Source organism: Parasteatoda tepidariorum, chromosome 3 (assembly GCF_982258835.1).
Source record: "Parasteatoda tepidariorum strain Cologne lab strain chromosome 3, Ptep-v5.0, whole genome shotgun sequence".
NCBI lineage: Eukaryota > Metazoa > Arthropoda > Arachnida > Araneae > Theridiidae > Parasteatoda > Parasteatoda tepidariorum.
The window spans coordinates 106,395,389-106,420,179 of NC_141757.1; the positions used below are offsets into that span (position 1 = coordinate 106,395,389).

General features: G+C 27.3%; 1 long non-coding RNA gene and 1 pseudogene across 2 annotated transcripts; both read right to left on the reverse strand.

The window, feature by feature from the left end:
* Nucleotides 1–1,426: 1,426 nt before the first annotated feature.
* On the reverse strand, nucleotides 1,427–23,957 carry LOC147814135 (small ribosomal subunit protein mS27-like; annotated as a pseudogene). Its single transcript, XR_015432679.1, has 9 exons — nucleotides 23,859–23,957; nucleotides 19,689–19,778; nucleotides 18,708–18,778; nucleotides 14,993–15,051; nucleotides 13,254–13,447; nucleotides 9,115–9,299; nucleotides 6,240–6,473; nucleotides 3,631–3,711; nucleotides 1,427–1,917 (listed from the first exon to the last, which is right to left on the reverse strand). The product of XR_015432679.1 is annotated as a small ribosomal subunit protein mS27-like (transcript).
* On the reverse strand, nucleotides 21,049–23,751 carry LOC147814136 (uncharacterized). The gene is made up of 3 exons (XR_015432680.1): nucleotides 23,545–23,751; nucleotides 23,402–23,470; nucleotides 21,049–21,241 (listed from the first exon to the last, which is right to left on the reverse strand). It is a non-coding gene; the product is annotated as an uncharacterized LOC147814136 (long non-coding RNA).
* Nucleotides 23,958–24,791: the final 834 nt, after the last annotated feature.

The window sequence follows — 24,791 nt, forward strand, 5'->3', positions numbered from 1 at the left end:
CTATTAGATAATCGATAAGAAGGTTTATTTATTACCAGAAGGGTCACAACTAGAAAATATTTAAAATGTGGTAAATGTGTTAAAGGAAAAAAAATTGTATTTACTAATTTCAATCAACTATATAGAAGTTAAAGGAAACATACCTACATTTTAAAACTGGCCAAATTAATTCCTCAAAATTTCAAACAACTTCACAAAACACTAGCAACCGCTTTTAAAATTTTTCTGATTGAGACAATTCTGATCAAGAAATAAATTTTAAATAAAAATTACACATTAAATTAATAATGAATATTTAATGTAGAAAAATTGGGTCCAGGACAATAGCTTCACTATGAAATAAAGGGGTAGGTATTGTAAAGCAAATCCAAAACCTTTTGAGCCTCATATCAAATTTTAGTTTATTGTTAAATAATAATAAAATAAAATAAATAAAATAAAAAATTTGACCTCACTTCAATCCCCAAAATTAGGCTAAAAATATCTTTAAAAAAATCTATTTCACATTAGTTCTGTTTTTGTAAATTTGAGTATCTTTCAAAAACATTGCTGAGGCATTGCATTGCTGAAACATTGCATCACTTAACCCTAGGATTCATAAGCATTCGTCTCACAGACTGCACAAAATACGTTAACACTTGTAACTTTTTAAGTTAAAGAGATAGAAGATGAACTTCTAAATATCTTCCTAGACTGTTTGACAAATGTTTATGGATAGTGTTTCAGCCATGCATGTTTATAAATCTAGAGTTAAAATAAAATTTAGATCCCAGATTTAACCAAGCAAATGTTGCAAATGTCTTTAAATCGCAAAATTACACAGTCAGCTGAAAAAGCGGCTTTCCAGCATCATAAACGAAATTTATAGAAGGAAAAAAAAACAAACCTGGAAGTGACTATTTTTTGCCCCTTTAACTATAATCTATAAACAAGCTTTTGTTTGAAACACTTTTAATATTGTGCGAAAACGTCTTTCAACTTCTTTATAAGAAACCTGCCACAGGATACTATTTTAAAGTGTGTCATTATGCAGTATTTTGTAACTGCGTACTGCTTTGTGAATGTATCAAGTGATTGTTGATAAAATGTTAGTTGCTTATAGTAAGAAGAACTTGTGTACTAATTACACTTGATAATAATCATGACAAAACTTATGTAAAATGAAGAGAAAAAAAAGGAATTTAAGTAAAAACACAGTAATTTGGCTAAAATTTTAATAATCGTTCTCTTTTTTAAGAAATGGGACTGAATGTGGTAGGATGAACGAAATCTTTGATTCTTGGCCCAACCACCAAAGAGTTCAGAAAAGTTTCAATCCATTACCTAGTTTTTATTTATAAATTTTTTTAAGAAAACAATAAATTTAATAAACATTAAACTAGTATTTAAAAAAATTTATAAATAAAAAGGATAAATAAAGAAGACAGAGATTTTAAAATAGTCATTATTTAACTGTACAATCTATGAAAAAGTAATATAAAATCCTAACTAGATTTTCTTCACTCGGGCTAAACGTTGATATTTGGTCTTCCTCAGCTGTTTCTTCTTGGTAATCTCAGGTGGAAAATAAGTGTCCTTCACATCTTCTTTTTTCTTGATAGCTTCAATTATTTGTTATGCTTTCTTCAGCTCATCCAAATTTTTTTCTTCATTCTCAAAGAAGAAAAGCAATTTTTCTTTCCAAAATAAATACTCCTTCTTTTCCTCTATTACCTTCAATCTTACCTCTTTATCAATACCCTGATTCTGCTTTTTGAGAGCGAGTTCCCGTTGCTTTTCCCACTCCACAAACAGCCTTTTTTGTGCTTCAATATCTTCTTTTTCTAGGCTAGATATATCCTTCAAAGCATCAGCAAGAGCAGCACAAAGAGAACCATCAATTATTTTGTTTTTAGACTTCAACTCTTGGAAATATTTCTGGAAACATGAATGCAAACATTGTACTGCTATAATACTAGTAACAACCAACAGGTTTAATAATTTCATTTGTAAACCTAATTTTCAAACAAAATGTACAGTAAAAAAAAATTTTTGAAACTCTTTTGCAAAAGAAAATAAAAAAGCTATAGTTTATTTAGTTATAGTTCATCAAAATGAATTTGTCTTTACTTACAAATGGCTTAAATATTTAAAAATTAAAAAAAAAAATATTTAATTATTAAATAATATAAATATTAAATATATAAATTATTTTAATTTTCTTGTAACTGTGATGGTTATTCATATTGACAATTTGAAACTTTTAAATAATTATTATACGAATTATTGCTGGATAAAAACAGACTAAATTATCCATTTCTAGCCATAAATCTTTGATAACTGAAATTAATTGATAGAATAAAAGCTATAAATTATATAGTTAACTCAAAACAGTTATGAAAATTGCATATCATTCACTAAAAGATAAAATTTCATTTGATGACATAGCCCTCAATCAATTAAATGTTAGATTCAGTAGCACTAAGTCTGAAAGAAGACAAGCTATACTGGCAAAGCCCTAGAGAAACAAGCCTTAAAAAATAATATCTGTTATGTTTAAATAATAATCTACTGACTGAATAAACATTACAAGTTATATAATTAATTCAGAACAGTTATGAAAATTGCATATTATTATCTGAAAAAAACATAATATATCATTTGATAACAAAGACCTCAATTGATCTGAATATAAGGTTTCCTGTAATTAAGTTCAAAATAAAACATTCTGTACTGACAAAGCCCCTAAAGTGGAGCTTTAAAAATTCACAATACACCTTTCTATTTAAATTTTTTTATTTTATAACCGTCATTGACCCAATTTTATGGGTTTACAACTACTAATGCTCAACTCTGTAGCCATGTAAATTTGAACCCAATCCAGAAGACAAGGGAACTCCAGGATCGAGTATTGGGGGAAATTTTGCGTTCGTGGTGGACTTTTTTGTTGGAGCTAACCTGCCTTTGCGTTACATGAAGAGAAAGACCACGAGAACCTTCTACGGTTAGCCTGACGACAAGAGGACTTTAACCCATGATCCATCTACCACTGAGGATATTTCACGTCAGCACTGTGGTCAGTGCAAGCCAGATGCGGAATTCATATCGACTGGGATTCGAACCCGGTTCACCTCATTGGAAGGCGAACGTTCTATCCCCTGAGCCATCGCAACTCTACACCTATCTATTGAGGTGAAAAACCATTAATCAAACAAATTACATTAATAATGTAATACAAACAAAACAAAATGGCTATAAGCCAAAAAACATAAGAGAATTTTTTTATATGTATAAAAGTGCCAATATCTCCATAAATATTTAAGCTAAGCCTACGAAACTTTGCGCAATTAGTGCATATAATAATTAAAATAATTGTCAAAAGTTACAATTCTATTGTTATATTTTTTGACTGAGGGTGTGCAAAAGCACTATTTTTAGTTTGTAATTTATTGTCAGTCTCTCAAACCTCTAAGAGCTTTAAACTTCATTGATATCTATGAGAATTTGCATGATCTGAACACTTCTGAAGGTTTAAAATAATTCTTGAAGTATTTCTTGAGAAATATGAAAAAATACATTAGGATAAAAATATTTCCATTATTTTGTCCAGTATATACATTCTATATCACAAAAAAAAAATTATTAACTAACATTAAACTGTTGACTTAAATTTTCCTTCAAGGTTTTACTTTCCTCAGGAATAGCATCAATTTGATGCATAACTTTTCCAATCTAAAATTAAAACATTCTTTTTTTAGCATTTTCACAGATTTAAGTCTCACACAAATACTAAACAAGAGAACAAAAAAAACTAAAACAATGCATTCATGCATGCAAAACTAAATAAACATAAAAGGGTAGAAAGTTCCCATTATTGTATGTTTTTTTTAAAAAAAATATATATATAATAATTTTTGCAAATAAGGTTTTAATGACCCATAGGTGAAAATAATGATTCAAGTTTCCCTCATTCAGAAAATGTAGAGATAATAAAATCTATTTTTAAAACAAAACATGGGACCTTCGACACAGTTTATACACCTCTTTTGCCTTCCTGTCATATATGTTGCACAGTTGTTAAAAACATGATTTAAAAATATAAATTTTTTTTAAAATTTATACCAATCAATGCTTTGATAAAAACATTAATATTGCTTATTAGTTAAAAAAAAACAATATTATAACTAAAGTACTAAATATTTTTAACTGAAATAGTAAAATTAATTAGATATGTATAACATACTAATAAAAACAAAAGCATTATTTAATTTAAGCTGAAAAATTAGTAAAAATAGAAAAAAAATTGACAGTTGAAGTATAGATATGTATAACAAAATCTATTAATCACATGAAGAATAAATTAAATTAGATCAGGAGACAAAAAAAAAGGTTACTCTTAATAACTCTAGGCTTTTCTCCATTATTTAAACACACAGATTACGTGTTTAACCAGTTTTAAATGTATTTATATTTAAATAAACTTAAAACTAAATTGGTATAATTGAAATTTGTTTATTAAATTACAAATTATATCACATACATGGAAATTACATTTAAAAAGTTTCACATTATTTTAATCCAACTTTAATCACTTTTTTATTATTATATGTTTAGTCTATTTAGAGCATCAAATAATAATTTATACTCGTTACCCTCGTTCATTATTTCTCAAGATAAAACCTTCAACATGAATGGAATCAGACATTAAAAAAAATCACAAACAAATAAATGTTTATAAATTATTATAAATAAATAAAAAAATTGATTTAAATCATTGATTTTTTTTTTTAAAACAATAATTTAATTTAAATCATGCAAAAGTTTAAAAGGATTTTCATTAATTTGATACTTGAAACTTAATTCTGTTCCACCTATATATATATACAAGATTCAGAAAGTAATAAGCTTAAAAAAAATATCGAATAAATAGGAAGATATTAAGAAAAATACATTTTTATGATAGATAATTAAAAAAACACTGTTACAAGATAAATTTGTAAGAAAAATTTTAACCTTTTAGTCTTAAATTTTGGCGCAAGGTTTAAAATAAATTTTACATAAAATTAACTTAAAAATATATGATTACATAGAAAAATATATGATTATAAGTAAAAAATTTAACAATTTCTTAAAATTCTATCAAAAGTAATGCTCTTATTTATCATTAAAACTATGAGAGCCAAATTTCATTTAACATTTGTTTTGAACCTCAATTGCAATAAAAAATTTTCAATAATTTATTCATATAAATTAATTTAAAAAATAGTTATTTTAAAGACAATATCAATTATGTGTAATTAAATAATTGCATTAAATAATACCTTGAACAATTATTGATTAAAATAGATTCCAAATTGATTTATCATAATAGATACGTTGACAGGGTTGCCACAGTAAAAAATGAACAAAATAGTTGCTTTTAGTAGCCTAAAGCATGAAAATAGTTGCCTAAATAAGAACAAAAATTCAGCAAAAATAAGATTAAAATTTCATTAAATGGCTTAATTGTCATATACTATGATATATTTAGTCACGTTGGTGGCAAATACGATAATTTTTATGTAAACAAAAGTGCTCTAGCACTAAATTTTTATATAAAAAAATTAGTATATTTGCAGAAAATTAAATACTTTTAATTACAAGAATTCATTCAAAAAATACTTTTTCATTAAAAAAAACACACTCTTTTTCTAAGAAATTTTCCTTTTCATCAATAATTGATTTAGCAAATAAATATATATATATTGTGAAATATATTACTCAAATTCAAAATTCATGCATCATATTAAAAATTGGGATTTTTAAAATCATGCAGAATTTCTTAGCAATAACCGTTCAAAACCCGATCAAGAAATGAAATAGACTTAGAATCTATGCAAATTGAACGCATTAAAAAGTGATGACTCAAATTTGAAATCTAAAACTTTTTAATGTTTTAATTATTTATTTAATTTTTTTTAATTTTATTATTTTTATTTTACATTTTCTAAGAAAAGAAATTTAGTGTCTTCAGAAGATTTAACGGGCTGCAGGTTTTCAACCCAATTATGCTAAAAAACATTGCTAGGAGAACAGAAAAGTCTCCTTTTCCTGAAAATAGTTGCCTTTTTAGTCTTTTCAGGCATAAAAAGTTGCCATAGTCGCCTCATGCTGAAAATAGTTGCAAATTGTTGCATTTCAGTCGCCTGTGGCAATCCTGAGTTGAACATCAGCAGAAAGAAATTTTTTTACATAATAATTTCTAATAAAAAAATACTTACATCACTCAACAGAGCAAAATCATCAGATTCTGAATATAGTTTCAAAAGATCAGTCACTTTCTCCCATTTTTCATAAAGTGCTAATCCGTATAGCTGATAAGATTGTCCTAATAAAGAATTGTTCACCTCCCGTCCTATAAGATATAAAGCTTTCCCAAGAAGATGTTGTGGGTTTTTTATGTCAAAATGATCATCAAACCATGGATTACGAATAAAAGGTACTCTCAACAGAGTCTGAAAGAAAGATATATAGGCTCAGGATATACAATTCTATAACAATGTAACATATTATTTTCTTGTCATCCAAAAGACATTTTGAAATGTTGAATTTATATACACCGAAGAGTCATTACATTATGACCACCCTGTTAATAACATATAGGACCAGCTTTAGCCCTCAAAACTGCTAGCACCCGCCGTGGCATTGATTCCACAAGGTGCTGATAGGTAGTCTGAGGTATCTGGTATCAAGCACTCACCAACTGGTCCTGCAATTCCCTCACATTGCGAGGGGGTAGCGTGGCAGCACGAATTTGGTTTTCCAAGTAGGACCACAAATGCTCTATTGGATTAAGGTCAGGTGAATTTGGGGGCCAAGACATGACTTGAAAGTCACTGGAATGTTCCTCGACGATTCGACCCTTATGACATGGTGCATTATCCTGTTGGTAAACACCATCCTCCCCCAGGAAAAACTGTTGCCATGAATGGGTGAACCTGGACTGCAACTATGTTCAAGTAGCTTACAGAGGTCAGGGATTGTTCTATGAGGATTATGGGTCCTAATGTGCCCCATGAAAACATTGTTCCTGGGCGAGAAACCATGAAAACCTGGGCGAGCCCATTGTTATAGATGGAGGGTGCTCATAATGTAATGGCTCTTCGGTATATATCAGAGTCAAATCTCGTAAATGTCGATGTGAAGGGGCGAAAAACATTTGTTCATGTTAAATGTAGTTTAGGTAAATCAGTTTGAATATTTTTTGTTCTAGAAATCATTGAATACAAAGACATTTTATATTAATTAAAACACCTTTCCTAAACACAAAATGTTTTACGTCAACAAAAGTATTTTTATTTTTCATTCAATACTAAATTATTTATGATTTTTATATTCTCATATTAAATACAACTAAACACTTGGATACAACTAAACACTAAACTACATTTAACATGAAAAACATTTGTTCATGTTAAATGTAGTTTAGGTAAATCAGTTTGAAAATTTTTGTTCTAGAAATCATTGAATACAAAGACATTTTATATTAATTAAAACACCTTTCCTAAACACAAAATGTTTTACGTCAACAAAAGTATTTTTATTTTTCATTCAATACTAAATCATTTATGATTTTTATATTCTCATATTAAATACAACTAAACACTTGGAAGGTTAAAATTATTATTAATTTAAAGAAATAAAATTATAATGGTTTAGATGAAGTTTAATAATTGTACAGAAAATTGTGTGGTTTATTTTGTAAAAAAATGCTGACAGATAATACAGTTTTTGCTAATTAAATAAAATTTTTTTAAAAAAAGACACATTTTGGTCCTCCTTATGTTTTCAGTTTTTATTAGTAGAAATGTGGCAACCAGCAATATCATTTTCTTGAAATAACTTATATGAGTAAGGGGGAAATGACCACCTATATTAAAAAAAGAATATTGCACTTTTTATTTGAGAAAACCTGCTTGTTTACACCCATATAAAATTGTCTCTCTTAACGCTGGTGAAAGCTCAATAAGACTTTCTATTCATTTTGAAGTTAGAAAGGGCTTATGCCGTTGCCTACTTTATAAAAGAGAATATTGGTTCAGTCATGCCTTCCTCACAGATCGGTTCAATTAATTCAACTCTTTTATTTGAGAACTGAAATGGTAAATTTTCAACATTATAACCACAGCCAGGATGTCAATGATAAATGCATTTAGTCATTTCTTAGATTATTTCTTTTTTACTTTTTTTTTCCTCATGAATTCTGAATATTTTGAACCTTTTAAGAAAATGTTGATACTGAATTAATTTTTTTCTTCACAAATTTTGCATTGAAATTTTTAATATATTATTTACATATTTCTTTGAATCACTTATTTATTTTTATTTAATTTATGAATAAAAGTAGGGAATTTTTTTAGAAAAAAAAATGGTAATATAAAACATGCTAAGGGTATTATTTTTCCTCTTAAGTTAATTTTTTACAGTTTTGTTTCTATATTTTAAAGACATTTTTTTAAGAATTTTAGGGTCATTAACAACCTAGCCTTAATTTAACAAAGCAATATTAATTTAACAAGGAATATTTTTTAGAAATAAATTCACTTATAGTATTAATGACAATGTGAATCATCAGTTTCCTCACCTGTTAGAGTGAAGATAAAAGTGTCTGTTTACATTAAAAGTCACAATTTTTCCATGGATAGTAAAATTAAAATTCACTCAAAAAAGTTATTTCATTAAGCCAGTTAGCTTTACAATTAAAGCATCATATGCATAAATAATTGACAGTGAATAGAAAATTAGTTCACTTAAAAGAAATTCATATTAAGTGTGTTCACATTGAAGAGGTTTGACTCTGTCATGAGGTCACATTACCTGGTTATTCATAATAAAATTACCTATTACCTAGCAATAAATTTTTCTGTCCATTTTTTAAAAAGGGAACCAGAAATCCGGAAGTCTTTGGTCCTAAGGACTCATAGTTTCTAAAGTCTAGTGGAATCATCGGTCATTATGACTTACAAAATTTCATTATAAAATTTAAGTTCCTTTGAATTGAACAATTCAAGTATTTAAAAAAAATTTCATGTTAGCAGTATTTATATCTTCATTCTTAGTGATAGAGCTGAATAAAGAATAGAAACTGATATTCACTTCTTCTTCTTCATCATCATCTTCATCTTTTTTTGTTTCCTCAGTTTCTTCAATTTCTTTTTCTTGCAACAATTCCATAGGACAGTTATCTAGAAAACTCTGGCAAGATTGCAGTCCAAGTAAGCAGCTTAGTTTATTTTCAAAGTTTTCTTGAAGCATCATCAAAATTGCAACATTTTCTGCCTCTGAAAAAAATAAAGCTTCTTTAGACTCATTCTTTTCCAGTGCTATCCATTACATGAAGTTTCAAAGTTAAAAAATTACTTAAATACATAAAAAGAGCAAAATTTTTTAGCATGGTAGAAGGTAACAAAATATGCATATTGAATGGTGTCCGGAAACAACTTGTTTAAACTTGGGTCCCAAAGAAAATTCAAAAGACAAGTCAAAGTTATTTCTAACTGTTTGATAAGTGCTGTATTACAAGAGGTCACAGGTCAGGTTTGCTCAAAAAAGCAACCACCAGCACTAGTAGATGTTTTACTCCGTCAGAGCATAGATCACTACAATTAAATCGATTCTAGACATACCCTTAACATCTCCAGCAGTTACAGTCAGATTGGTGGCAATATTTTTAAAGAAATCCTAGAAAGATAGTGATTTTTATTAAATGCCATGACAAAAAAAATATTTAAACATGACAAATCTGACAAAAGTGATGGTGAACAAACAAGTCCAACTGGACTGAAAAATCATTATTTTCCATAATTCAGGCCATCTGCTAGTGCTTATTGACATAACATTCAGACACACATTTAATAATAAAATGCTTCTCTAGGATCCCTTTACCTCCATTAAAAAGTTTATATATATACAGTAGAACCTCGCTTAACCGAGCTTCGATTAACCGAGGTTTCTGTTAACCGAGGCAATAACGTAGTCAATTTTTTTTTCTCCTCTCCAAAATGAGCTTGGAAGAAATTATACACATATAAGTTCGTTGTCCGTGTTACAGGCACTTATTCCCCACAAAAGCACTCAACTTCCATGAAATATTACACCCTGAGAAGACAACATCCATGACTGCTTTGTTAACAGAGGTCATGTGACTTGTAAGTTTAATCATGTAAATTTTAAAAATACAATATTTTCTTGAGATTTGTGTTATTTTTGAAAATGCGTCTTTTGATATTTAACTAAGTATAGTTAAAAAAAATTCCATTTTACTTTTTAAAATTTACTACTAGAGTTGATTTCCTTTTTAAGTCTTTTTAGCTGTGAAACATAAGTTCATATATGTTTATTTTTATCATTTAAAAAACGTCCTACTGTTTTTTACTTTAAAAGTAGTTAAATTCGCAAGCACGGAAGGTTTTTTATTCATGGTTCCTATTAACCGAGATTTCCGATATCCGAGGTACTAGCGGTTCCAATTAGCTCGGATAATCGAGGTCTTACTGCATATATATATTACTTACTTACTTATCCTCTACGTGCCTTTGGCACTTAAGGCCTCTAGCATATCCCTCCAACGCCTCCTGTCTTTAGCAATAGATCTTGCTTCCTCCCAGCCAGATATTCCACATTCTTTTAATTCGCCCAAAAACATGCGCTGGATGGTAAGTCTGGGTCTTCCTCTTGTTCTCTTACCATCAGGGGCCCATGTAAGCGCAACAGATGAAATTTTTTCTTTGGGCATTCTAAGGATATGTCCGAGCCAGCTCCATCTTCGTTTTTTAATTTCATCTTCGATTGTTTTTATTTTAGCTTTCTTTAATAGATTTTGATTTGATACTTTGTAAGGCCAGAAAATTTTAAAAATAAATCTTAAACATTTGTTTTGAAAGGTTTCTAATTTTTGTATTTCGATCTTAGTCTGTTTCCAGGTTTCTGCGCCATATAATAGTACTGCTCTAACAATAGCTTTGTAAACAACTATTTCTGTCTTATGTATGTATATATATATATATATATATATATATATATATATATATATATATATATATATATATATATATATATATATACATACAGGGGTGGGTGTGAGTTCAACTCAAAAGTTCTGAAACTTTCTTGAGTAAAATCATTAATGATGCATTTCAAAATATATATGTCTTTATAAATTTAAATCATTGATAGTTCACTTTTATCTCTAAGCATCTATTCTACCAGAAAAAAAATATTTACAAATGAAAGAGATGCCAAGAATAAATTCCAGTTCTAATATTTTTCAATAAAACATACAAGAATTTCTATACATAAATGTGATCGATGATTTCTTAAAACTTTTGGACCTTGGATTTCCAGTAACTTCTGGATTGCAGTTAGTGAAAAATCCAGAAATCCGGTTTTTTTCCGGAGCACAATCATCTCTGTATATAAACACACACATATATAGGAGGCATAGCAATAAAACAACGAGACTGACGCTTCCTGAGAAGAACTACGCATTCGGCAAGTGTGAACGATCGAAAGTGGTGTAGCTTGAAGCTTTTTCTTTCAAATGTGTATCGCCTGTGCCTTTAAATAATTTAATTTGGCTGTGGCAGTCATTTGAATTAGAGCTATTGTTTTGCTTTGATGAAAAAAAATATGAAAATTACAGTAAAGCAATGAGTTGTTGCAAAATTTCACACGAAACTTCAAAAAAGCGCAATCGAAACTTATCTGTTATTATAAGAAGTAAATAGTATTGAATAATTATTACATGCATGAATGCTTAATAGGTTAAAGCATTGCCAAGGTATAGGCGATCATTCTTATCAGGGTCACTCTTCCACATCTAACACGGATAAAAATATTGTAAAAAAGTTGATGAATTATCTATACTATTGTCAGATTGTCCCAGAAAGTCAAACTATTAATCAATATTAAGAAACTTGTAGTCCTTGATGAATTATGCAAGACAGCCTGAATTGTAAAAGAACAAGTCATGGGTTCCCTTTTAAAAGAATGTGCCAGCTCACTCTATTTTATTTTTCAATATGTTTCTAGTTAAATAAAACACCTCAGAGTTAAAATCATCTGCTTTATTACCCTGTTTTTAATCATGCAACTTTTAACTGCTCCCTAAGATAATATCGATATTTAAAAGAACAAGATTTCAGTCTGTTGAAGCAGTAAACGAAAAAGTAACACACCTCATAAAGGAACTCACAGTAAAGACTTCCAGTACTGTTTTGAACAATGAAAAACTCACATGGTATGTTGCAGTGGTTAAGGAGGGGGGGTGGATTATAGGTAATAAACTAAAAATTTATAAATTCTAAATATAATGTTTTGCAACAATAGTCTTGTTACTTAACAGTCACACTTCATATAAGAGCCCCACAATGGTGATACTGTGATTAAGGCACCAAATAGTATTTCTGAAGAACTGGAGTATTATTGCTGGTGGTGGCTTGAACTCTACCAAACTTGATAGGTACTTATTTTGGAAGTAGAGGCAGTCAGTACACAATACTGACTTCATTGTCAAAATAATGTCCTTAGTCTTGCAATTGTTGGCCAAGTAAATGATAGAGGTTGAATCTCCATGACTTCCTAGATCAACAATTGGCTATAGTGGAATGGTTTATTTATATACGTACACAAGTATAATATTTAGAGAACACTTTTCTAGTCAATAGCAAGAAATTTAGCTTTATTTTTTACACGTTCAGGGATCACAGCATCATGTAAAACAAATAGTGGTAAATTATTATATTCTTTTAATTATTTTTGGTTGAATATTTTTTAAAATTAATTTTAGATTAAACAAATTGCTTTACCTACCACATCATATTAACAGTTAAAATTATTTTATTAAGTTCTAAAACTGGATACTTAAAGTGAAATCTTAAACTTAAGTATTTTCTGAGAGCTAAATCAAATTAAAAGTGTTTATATACAGCAAATGATCCATTTATTATATACAGAATTAAAAAATTTAAACTGAAATATGTATAAAATTAAGCTTCTTAAAATTATCTAACTAAATTATTAAATAATTTTAAAACTTCAATGCTTCATATATTTATCACAAAAATTAAAAATTGATAGTTAGATTTATTTCACAAGCTAATACAATTTTCCCTAAATAAATGCAAATAGCCATCAGAATGATTATTATTCTTTTTTTAATAACTTCTTTCGTGAAAATGATTACAGTAATTTTATGAACAATAGCAGCTATAAAATTATAGAAATTAGGATCTTACCTTTAAACATTTTTTCTCACAAAAATGTGTTCATCAACATATTGTATGAATAGAAATCTGGAAATACACCAGAACTTTCTCTATCATTTAATATGCGAAACAAGGATTCATACTGCTTAAATTTCAAGAAGATACGAACAGCAGCATAAGTAGTAGAATCTCTCATTTCAGTTGCTCTTTTAGTTCTTCTAAATCTACAAATGAAATATTTTGCAGCATTAAATGCAAGTTCTTTATTGGAGTTTTACTTTAAAGAAGAAAAAAAAAAAAAGACAAGACATTACTTAAAATTCAATGCAACAAGTAGCAAGTAGAGATGATTTCTTTCTTTTTTCAATTTAAAATTAGTTTATTTTGTAAATTCTAAATGGCATTTAATTTTTATTATAATTTACATAATTTTATCAAAACAATGTAAACAAGAAATATTTTTAAAAAAATATTAAACCTACTTAGAAAAAACAAACTTTGCTCAGTAATAATTCAATTAAGTAATTTTTTGGGCATCATATTTTAAAGTATATGAATTTTGTGAGATATTTTGCAACAGAAAATATGTTTAACAGTTACTCATAAATGAAAAAAATTATTTCAGTTTTAAAATATTTTTTTTACATATGTTTAATTAAAAAGTTGTGTTAAGTAGGATAAAATTGTTTAGGTTAGGAAAAATTATCATATATTAAATTATACATTTTTTAAATCGAAAAATTTAAATATGGCATGAATTCAAATGAAGCAGACAAAGTGATGACTACTATAAAATAATTTAGTAAACCTAGGTTAGGAGTAAAACACATGAAATTTGAAAAACATATTAGAAAAGAGAACAAACTTATAGAAAACTACTTTAGAACATTGTTGAATATTTTAAGATACTTTATTTTAATGTAAACAAATCATTCTCAATGAATTATTAATGCAAAAAATTGGAAGGAATTTGCTTATTCAACAAACTTAAAAGAAACTGATACTCTTGAAGAATTAGTTTGGATACTGAAGATAATAATATTGCAATATGTGATTATTAGGAACATTTAGAAGTATTAAAGAGCTAAAAGCATCAGGAGATATTTCAGAAGAGGAAGAAAAAATAGAATTTCAGTGAGATATAAATTCAAATGTCGTAGCAAAGAAAGTGATGATTATTATAAGACAATTTAGTAAATCCAGGTCAGGCATAAAACATGAAACATACAGAACTGTGCCAAATTTAAAGAATATATTTGAAAGATAAAAAAGAATTTGCAGAAAACTACTTCAAAATATATATAAATACTTTATACTAGAAGATAGAATACTTTAGAATATTCTATTTAAAAAGCAATTTAATCATTCTTAATAAATTAAAAACAAATTTAAAGAAAATAAATTGTTTAAAGTAACTATTAATCTTTTAAATTGCCAACACAATTATTAAGTTAAAGAAATTTTGATTTTCAATATTGAAAATAGTGATACTACAAAATTTGTAATGTATTCTTTTAAGCTTACATATCAAAGTTCACAGCAATTCTATCTTTTAATTTCTTTTTGCTTTCACATAAAAGATTCTCTGAAATGATTAAACAAAGCCCTAAAAGCGTTCACAACATGTAACATATCATTGTACATTAATTATCTAAAGTTTAAAAAAATATATTAAACACAAACAAAATACAAATATTTTTAATGCAACACAAAAGTTAAAGCAATGAGAAAATCTAATAAAATTACATAGAATGGCAATTTAAATATACCTATAAAGTAAATGTTCTAATTCATCAAGATGAGATTCATCATCAATGCGGCTTGCAAACTAGAAAAAAAAAATGAATTCATTATTATTCAAATTTCAATTTAACAAAAATAAAATGGACTCTGGAGTTGATATTAAGAGCATGAAAATAGTAATTAAGGGAAATTAATAGAAAATTAGCTTTTTCTTCAATGACTATATTAATATTTAAATAAATATAAATTTGTCAGATAGTAAAGTTATTTTCCACACAAATGTAAAAAATTCATAATTCTAAATCAAATAATCAAATCAGTTAGACTCACAAAGCAAGCAAAATAAATATATCAATATCTTCTATATTAAATATTTTTTTTAAATTAAATATTTTTTATATTAAATATTTAAAGTTCTTAAGAACACTTTTATTAGTTCTCTACTAATGAATGATTAAATAAACAGCAATAAACAATATAATAGCAAACACATAGTGAAATGGTGGCTAATTATTACTATGTGCTACATTATATCATACATTCAGATACATTTTGTTACTCTTTTGACAAAAATTATGATTAGCATATTTCATGAATTTATTACACTTTAAAGTGCCAGAATATTACTAATTGCAAGTAGTCAGAAGTTATAAAACACAGATTATTTTTATCAAAAAAGAGTGATTCTTGTTTTTGTATTTCTGAACCTTACTCATGAAGAAAACGGGATTTGCAAAATCCTGGGTATTTAGAAAAATCCCAGCCCCTGTGCGTTTTTTCAGCAAAAAACCCAATTTTACCCAATGATAAGTGAGTTTTTTCAAGAAAAGGCCCGATTTTGCCTAAAGACAAATGATTATTTTCATGTATATTCTAAATGCATAATTAAGTATATTAAATATAAACATATATATTACATGATGAAAAATACTGCTTAATTATTACTAAAATGAATAATAAAAGAAATGGTAACAAGAATAATTATTTCAGTCATTTTTTTTTACCATCTAAATGTACAATTGCAAAATGACAAAGTTACTGAAAAGATTCGTCGCACAACGTAAAGCAGAAGTTAAGTAATTAGTTTAAAATTATAAATAAACACATAATTTGTTTTAAAGTTAATTTAATTTCTAGAAGCATTATAAACATTTACAAAATGAAATACTCATCTTTTTGTTTCATATGGTATATTTATTTGTATTTTTCAATGTATGAATTTTTTATGCTTTGCTATATACAAATAATTATCAATTTTTGTCTTCATTATTCACTTTGCTTTTGAAATAACAGAAATGCTCATTAGATTTAATGAATAATTATGTACAAATCAACATATCAAGAACAACCAATATTTACAATATGCATTCACATTTCATTAATATGAATAATTATATGTTCATTTCATAATTTAATTTTCTTTTGTAATTATACCAATTACAGAACTTACCAAATTTTTATCAAATAAAATATCAGCAAACTAAACTAAGATTCATAAATATTAAAAAAAATAAATTTTTGGTACACATAAAACTGTAAATTATATATTAAATATCAAGTGCCCTGAAAATTTTATGAAACCAAAATTTAAAATATCAAATGTCTCTCATTATTTCTTATTATTGAAATATTCTTCCTATTCTATCTGTCATAAGGAAGCAGTGAATACTTGAGTCATTAGATAAAATGTTTTGACTAACAACTGAAATTCTAAATGATGTTTTTTTTTCTGTCAAGTTCTGGGTTTAGTATTCTAAATTTTATCTTTAAAAATAGATTTTTTTGGAACAGGTATAGTAGATTAAAATGGGAACAGACAACAATTGAGATCTTAATATAAAATTGGTTAATTATTATAAGTATTAATTTGGTAATTCTTTTAACATACTTAATACAGATTAATTTTTTTTAACTGAAAACTGAAAATTTTTTTAATATTCTTTGTCTAAAAAATAATTTTCATTTTGAAATATTGGATATTTGTAATATATATCCATTGATGTATTTTAACAGATGCTGAAGGGTTTACAATCCAAATAAATTATGCAATAAGTGTTATATGTGTATGCTTATGCAAATATGTGTATGCAGATTACATATAATTTGTTTCAATGATAAGTATTATAATAAAATTTAACAATATGCCTTTTCAATAATGTACTTTATTTTTTCGTGCATATCTCAATTTTTCATGTTTCATTTATTTTTCATAATTTTATACGCAAAATTCAGATTAATGAAGTAAGTCATACTTCATATAATTTATATATAAATTACTAAGTCAAATTTAAAAACAATAAGATGATAATTTCAAAGAACAGTTTGATTTGATAATTACAAAGAAAATTGATAGGAAATGATAAATTGTGAACGAACCCACTTGGTGGGTACAAAGATTGATTTTATCAAGTGGGCCCAATCTGAAAAAAAAAAAAAAAAAAAACACTGGGTTGTTCTGGGCTGCACTCACCTTTGCGAATCCTGAAAGAAGGCAACAATAAGCATGCAATAATTTATTAATCGAGTGCTAGATGGTAACCATTTGGTATTGGATTTTAGAAACAGTGTATTGTTTGCAATAAAATAGAATTTCTACAAATAAATGGTGGAAAAATAATTAGAAAAGAAAATTTTCCAAATCAAAGAGTATATATATATATTAAAAAAAAATTATAACTTCTAAATTACATTCTTATTATTCTGATACCATTTTAGTAATTTTAGTGGAAAAAAAATGTTTTCGACATCATAGTTAAAGTTAAATTTTGAGGTAAAATTTTTATTTTTTATTTTGTAGAAGTGTGAATTTGTATTTCTTAATTTTGTAATCTTGGTAATTTTACAAAACTTGGTTATGGTATGTTAAGCGATGTATGTTTAGTAATTTAAACAAAACTATTCTTTAAGAGATAATTAGCATAATAAAATTTTTTCAGAAAGGAAAAAAGTTGCATTGGAAAAAATTTATAGTACTTAAATTCACGGTTAAATTTTTTTTTACCAATAACGAGTTTTGGATAATTTCACACATTAAAGCTAGCAAAATTATTTGAGAACATTTCTTCTTGTATATTCACTGTTTGTACCTACTCTATATATGGCAATGATAATAAGAAAATCATCACTATGCACACTACAAATCACAATCATCACTATTACATGTAAACATTTTATCTGCAAATATTAGCTTCTAACAATATGATTGAATATTTTATAGATGAAATTTTGTTTTTCGTGAATTATTCTGTCTCACATACATGTAAAGCTCTAAGCCAGAAATTTTAGCGTTATTGACGCTTTGAAACTCCTACTACTTTTGGCTTTACAAACATATAAAAACTATGAGCATAATTTAAAGTAAAATTGGAAAAATTATGATATAACAACAGCAGTCTCACAAATAACAATAAACTAATTCATACCAATTTAAAACATCTCAACTAAAAAATAACAAAAATTTTTGCAATACATAAATAAATCAAAATGGCTGGAAATCTTTCCTAGTATGTTAAATATATAACAGAATAATCCATAACAGCAATCACATGCATTATTTAATTTATAAACATATAAGCAAGATATATACATTTTAAAATATTACGAAACATGTATCTGTTGTTGCACAGTTATAATATTTTACATCGAGATATGGAATATTAATTTGTGATAAAGAATTAAATTTCAGAAAAATATTAAGAAAATCAGTAAATACAAAAATAAATAAATAATAATAATACTTACAATATCTAAATCAACTCCACTAACAAGGCGCTTTGTTCCAAATTTCTTATTAGTATCAACAAAATATTGATCTACAAAAAATTAAATGTTTTATTTAACATTTAAACTCAGGATTTATCAAGAAAGCTCTAATTAGTAAACATATTATGGAAATATAAGCAAATAAATTATGAGCTGAAACGGACAAGAAAAAAAAGGGTATATCAGCATACTTAATATTGTGAAATGGAGTTAAATCATTTGATGTTGAGGTTATGTGATAGTTAAACACCCACAGAGATTTAGCATTATTAAAAGTTATTATTCACACTTTTGGATGTTGTTAGTTAACTATTTTTGTACTAACATTAGAAAGAATTGCTGTATACTTAAAAAGACTGAAAGGGCCAGTTTGGCCCTTCCCAGATTCTTTGTGTTTATATCACATAGACACCCAGAATCTTAAAACATAATCATAATTAATTTCATAAAAACAGATAACAGAAATTATTAATATTCTATGGTACTTTATTCGATTTGGTGCATGAAAATATTTGATTCAACGGAACATTGGTTTTCAAAGTATAGGTACATTAGTTTCTTAGATAATTTAGTCTTTTTTTCAATAAATGCATACCAAAGAGCATCTTATACCCAAAACTACCTTAGGTAATGGGATACCAACAAATATACCTAAGGGGACACCCCATCATTCTAGGTATAATACACATAAGAAAGATTAAATATAAGCATTAAAATTGGATCAAATTATGAAAAGTAACTACTCAAAACATTTAGTAAGTTATTTTTCAAATAACAGAGCAACAAAACTAGCAGAACTATGAACAACTGGGTAGCAAATGAAATTTTCAATGTACCTTAAAGATCTGTTTTAGCTCAGTTCAAACTCATAGAATTTATATTCCAAGCACATAATTTTTTTTTCTCTAAATTCTAGTTGAAATTATGAATTAAATAAAATATATATATAAGAGCTATTACCTAATTTAATATCTTTTAAAGTAGAACTGTCCATTCTCTTCTTCCAGGTTTCTTCACAGAAGTAAGCCTCTGATAAAAATGTACGGCTTGCTACAAATAAATAAATACATAAATTTCCCATAATAAACTGAATGATTTGCAAATATATGAAGTCATCTTGATTCGATTTAATATTAAAAAGAATCATCTAATTAAAATGTAATAATACATTAAAAGTGTTCTACACAGCTTGAGCTCTTTTGTAATTAAGTTACAGCATTTCCATCAATGTTTGTTTTAATTAGCACGGTATTACTCTTATATTAACAGACAATTCATTCCTTACAAAAATGTTTTTACGTTGTCAATAACAATTAAAAAAGCAGTTAAAAATGTTAACATAACAAATGTTAACCCACTAAAAATATTTTTAAACTAGCAGCAAGCAGCTTTACAATGACAAAATATAAAAGTTAACCCAGAGTTTAATTGATTTTTTAAAAAAATTTAATTTAATTCAATCAGCATTTAGTTGATTTTTCTTTTTTAAATTCATGATTAAGACTATTATTTGTTTATATTTTTTATTGGAAACTAAGTAGCTCAGAATATCAACTAAATTTTAAAAAAAGTAATTAACAACTAAACTAAAGCTGAAAAATTTTATTTTGAATTCTTTTACATGAAAATAACATATACATAATTCCCTTTTCAGAGATATTTGTTTTATCTTACCCTTAGTAAAGTGTTATTTTAAATTATCTAATAAGCATTAATGTGTAATCCACATAAAAGAGAGTGTATCCCATATTATTTTTGGAAAATGTCATCCGATTTAGCTTTCAAAGAAAGCTGGTACATAATTTTTTTTTTTTTTTTTAATCAAGTGCAGTGGTTGATAACTTTTTATTTCTCATATTAGTCATTTTTCAGTTTTTTTTCCTTTTTTAAGAAAAATTTTGTTGGTGGGTTTTATTTCAGATAATGAATTAACTAAAAATACAGGGGGGAAAAAACACTATACAGATAGGATAATACAATTTATCATAAATATAGAAATAAAAAATCTATTGTCATCAAATCTACATTTACAACTTGAAATTCCGGAAAATTTGGATTGTACATGTGCAATATCTCGTCTAGTATCAATAGAAAACTAGAAAGCCTTTTAGTGTGGGACATGCTTAGGTCCCACCTTACAGATAATACAAAAAAATTGTTGAAAGAATGTAACACCGATATGGCAGTTATTTCGGGCGGATTGACACCATTAGTTCAGCCATTGGACGTCTGCTTAAACAAACCATTTAAAGCCAATTTAAAAAAACAGTGGAACACTTGGATGTTGGAGGGCGAGAAAACCTTTATGAAAGGAGGACATATGCGTCATGGAAGTTTGGAAACAGTGTGCGAATGGATATTAAAAGTATGGGATGAAATTAAGCCTGAGATGGTTAGAAAATCATTCAAAAAATGCAGCATTTCAAATAATCTGGACGGATCAGAAGATGACTGTTTATTTATGGATGAGGGTAACACAAATGATGAAGACGAAACAGATTGTGATGACGTGCCTGAAGAAATAATGGAAGACGAATATAATGAACTATTTATGTAATAACGAAAATTAATAAAGTATATAGGTAAAGGTATGTTATTTCTTTAAAATAAAAGTATTTTTCTATATTTAAATTTTTTCAATCTATAATTTTTTATATTCGGCATATACCGAGCACCCGTAAATTCCAATGTTATTTTTTGTATTAAAAGTGCGCGTTACACGCCGGAATATACGGTATATCAGATTCCTCGAGAAAGACAAACGCTAGTTATAGCCAATCTAATGCAATTCTATAAAGAGCTTCTGCTTTCTACATCTTAGCAATTGAAGCTGTCTATGCTAACTATTTCCATCAATTTATATTTTGTAGAACAAAAATAGAGAAAGTAAAAAGGTCATCAGTACTTTGTTAAAAAAGAAAAAACAGAAATAATTTTAAATAGTTGACAAGAAAATGGATGTATATTGTTTATATTTGCCACTGATCGGCAAATTAAAATTCTATCCGCGGGCCGGATAAAACCTTCCGGCGGACCACAGTTGGCCGCGGGGCGCAGTTTGCCCATCCCTGGTATAGGGAAAATGTTTAAAGTTACTTTTCTAATATTTGAAGGTTTTCTTTTTTTTCAAAAATATTTCTAATAATGCATAAAAAAATATATAAGAAAACTAGTATTTAATTTATGGTCTTAAATATTACCTGCAGTTTGCTCTTTAAACTAAGAAAAATAGTATTTTCACAACATAAAAACTTTTTTTTGATGTTTGATTTGATCCATGTATAAACCTGTCAAAAAATTGCCGAGCCTGGCTTATAGGCATCTTAGAACTTTTGTTAGTTACCGTATAGAATTAAACAGAGCATCAAAAATTATGAGTGATATTTAAAGTGTTATTAATAATACTAATTTATGTTCCCACTTTTATTGATAATTTTTTTTTATTGATTTTTATAAGAAATTCTGCACGACTAACGAAATTTGGATAGCTTTTACAATGCTTTAAAAGAATCATCACAATAACTGTGAAATCTAGCCTGCTGTTATAAACAAATATAGGAACAGAAAAGTTCAGTTACAATTTTATTAAATTCAGCTGGGCCAGTCCAGGCTCTCAAAGGTTAGATGTTAAAATTCCCTTCACTTTAACAATTGCTATGATGTTAAATATGGATATAAGGTAACATAATATAATTTCAATTAAAAAAAAAAGGTAATGAAAAGTGTTTTTTTTTTTACTTGCTTTCTAGGCCAGTCAAAACCTATCCACATAATTTAAAACTATTTCCATGTAATTTAGTGAGTCAAATTTACCATTTCGAGGCAGGATCTGACAAAAAAAAAATGTCTTCATTCTTTTTGTTGACAACTATGAAATTGAATTGCATGAATAGTGCAATATTTATTGCTTATATCAGAAATGTATTGTATAAGAATTTTCTTTCAAAATATTTAATCCTTCAAGCAGTTAAACGAGTTTTGTACTAAACTAACAAACTTTTTAATTACTTTTCAATTAACGGAAAAGTAGACAAAAAATATGACCTTATAAACATATAAAAATAAAACAAATTTAAAAAAAAAGTAGTTGATTGTGCCTGGCTAACCGAAAAGTATCACTTTTTACTAATCTCTAAGCTAAACAATATACTGGTCTTTCTAAAAAGGAAATCTTACTTATTGATACATATTAAAATTTTGGAGGATATTACTGTATTGGGATCTGTCGCACCAACTACAATCGCCATAGTGACAAATAGATTTTAAACTCACAGATTTTTTTCTTAAAAAAAAACAAAGGATGGCAACAAGTTATACATTTTGAGTTGGTTTCTTTCTGTAATGTTTTCTTAATTTCTTGTGGGCCGTTGCCAAGGCAATATTTCCATATTGTGATCCGTTGCAACAACTACAATCGCGAAATAGATTTTAAGCTTGCAATTTTTTTGGAAAAAAAAAAAAAACATGTAGATGTTTGCCCGGAAGTAGCTACAAGTGATACTTAGTCCCTTTCTATCCAGTTTTTTCTTAGATTCTCGCAGGCTGCTGCCTGGAAGTTGCCAAGATTTGGCGATTATTCTGCCACAGATCACGATACGGAAATCTCCCCAATTTTCTTTTTTAATGTTAACAGATCAAAGGAAAAAAAATTAATATATAATTAATAGGCATACTTGGCTTTTTCTCGACCCAACACGGATTTTTTCAATGTTATTTCCATTTTCTTGATCTTGTAACTTTATCTATAATTGAATAATTTAAAGGTTATTTTAAGGTGAAGTGAATGCTTGAAAATTACATATAACATGAAATATACCTTTAATGATCCATTCTCAGTTTTGAGTTTTTTGCATGCCGATTCAGATGGAGGAATCTCCATTCTTAAGTTAAATTATAAAAACTTTTAAAGTAAATAAGAAATATATAAAAAACATTAATTGTAAATAGATTAATTATTTTTTCTCTTAATCCATCTTTTTAGTAATTATCTTGCACAAATCTAACGACCAGCGTATAATTATTTTATGAAGATTTGATGATTACATGTTTACGTCTGACCTCAGTAGATGATAGATTTCAATTCTGATAAATCAACATTTTAGAAGCATGTTATGCATCAAAGATACTGACCCTGGATCATCAAACTCAGCTAAAAACTTATAAATTAAGACAGTCTGTCTTTTTTTTTTTAATTTGCACGCTTATTTGTGCTACCCTACATACATTTCACTACACGTAAACAAATACTAATTATAAATGTTCATAAACTTGTTGCGCCGGTTTCACTGCCTGACTTTTTTTAGCAGAAAATTTATGAAAATGTTTCCAGCTGTGTATTTTAACTAAAGTGACCACACGTCCCGATTTTGGCGGGACAGTCCCGCTTTTTGGTGGACTGTCCCGCGTCCCGCCGATTTTTAAAAATGTCCCGCTTTTCAGAAAATATTTGCATTTCTTATTTTAAATGTACTGTAAAAATATATTACCTATTATTTATTAAGTATTATGGTGAATATAAAGAAATAAAAAATGCATTAAAAAACACATAAAATACATGCAGAGTAAACTAAATTAGGCAATGTACCGAGTTAGATTTACTCGGTGGTGTCGTTACGTCTCGGCTTAATTCAGAAAAGTGCAGACAGTGCGGTTTGTTGTTTTCAATTTGACGTTCGGTTTGACTCATTATTTGATTGACGAAGGTAAAGCAATAGTCGCCAAAACATAACGGTCAATAAGATAAAATTTAATACTCTATTTTATCCTTTAGTAAATTTTTTTATTTATTTCTAGTATTTTTCCACAGAATAAAAGATGAGTAAAAAAATGAGAAGGCAAATTTAATGAAGAGCTAAGCAGAGAAATTCCATTTATTAAAAAAACCAAAATAGACTATATGGTCCTGTGTGATAAATGCAATGCTGAATTTTCGGTCTCACATGGTGGACAAAACGATACTACTGAACATTTAGCGACAAAGAAGGCCAAAAGATTTTTGAATAACGATGCTTCCTCCTCTAAAATGGAACAGTTTTTTCGCAGTGCTAGCTTTGGCAATATGAA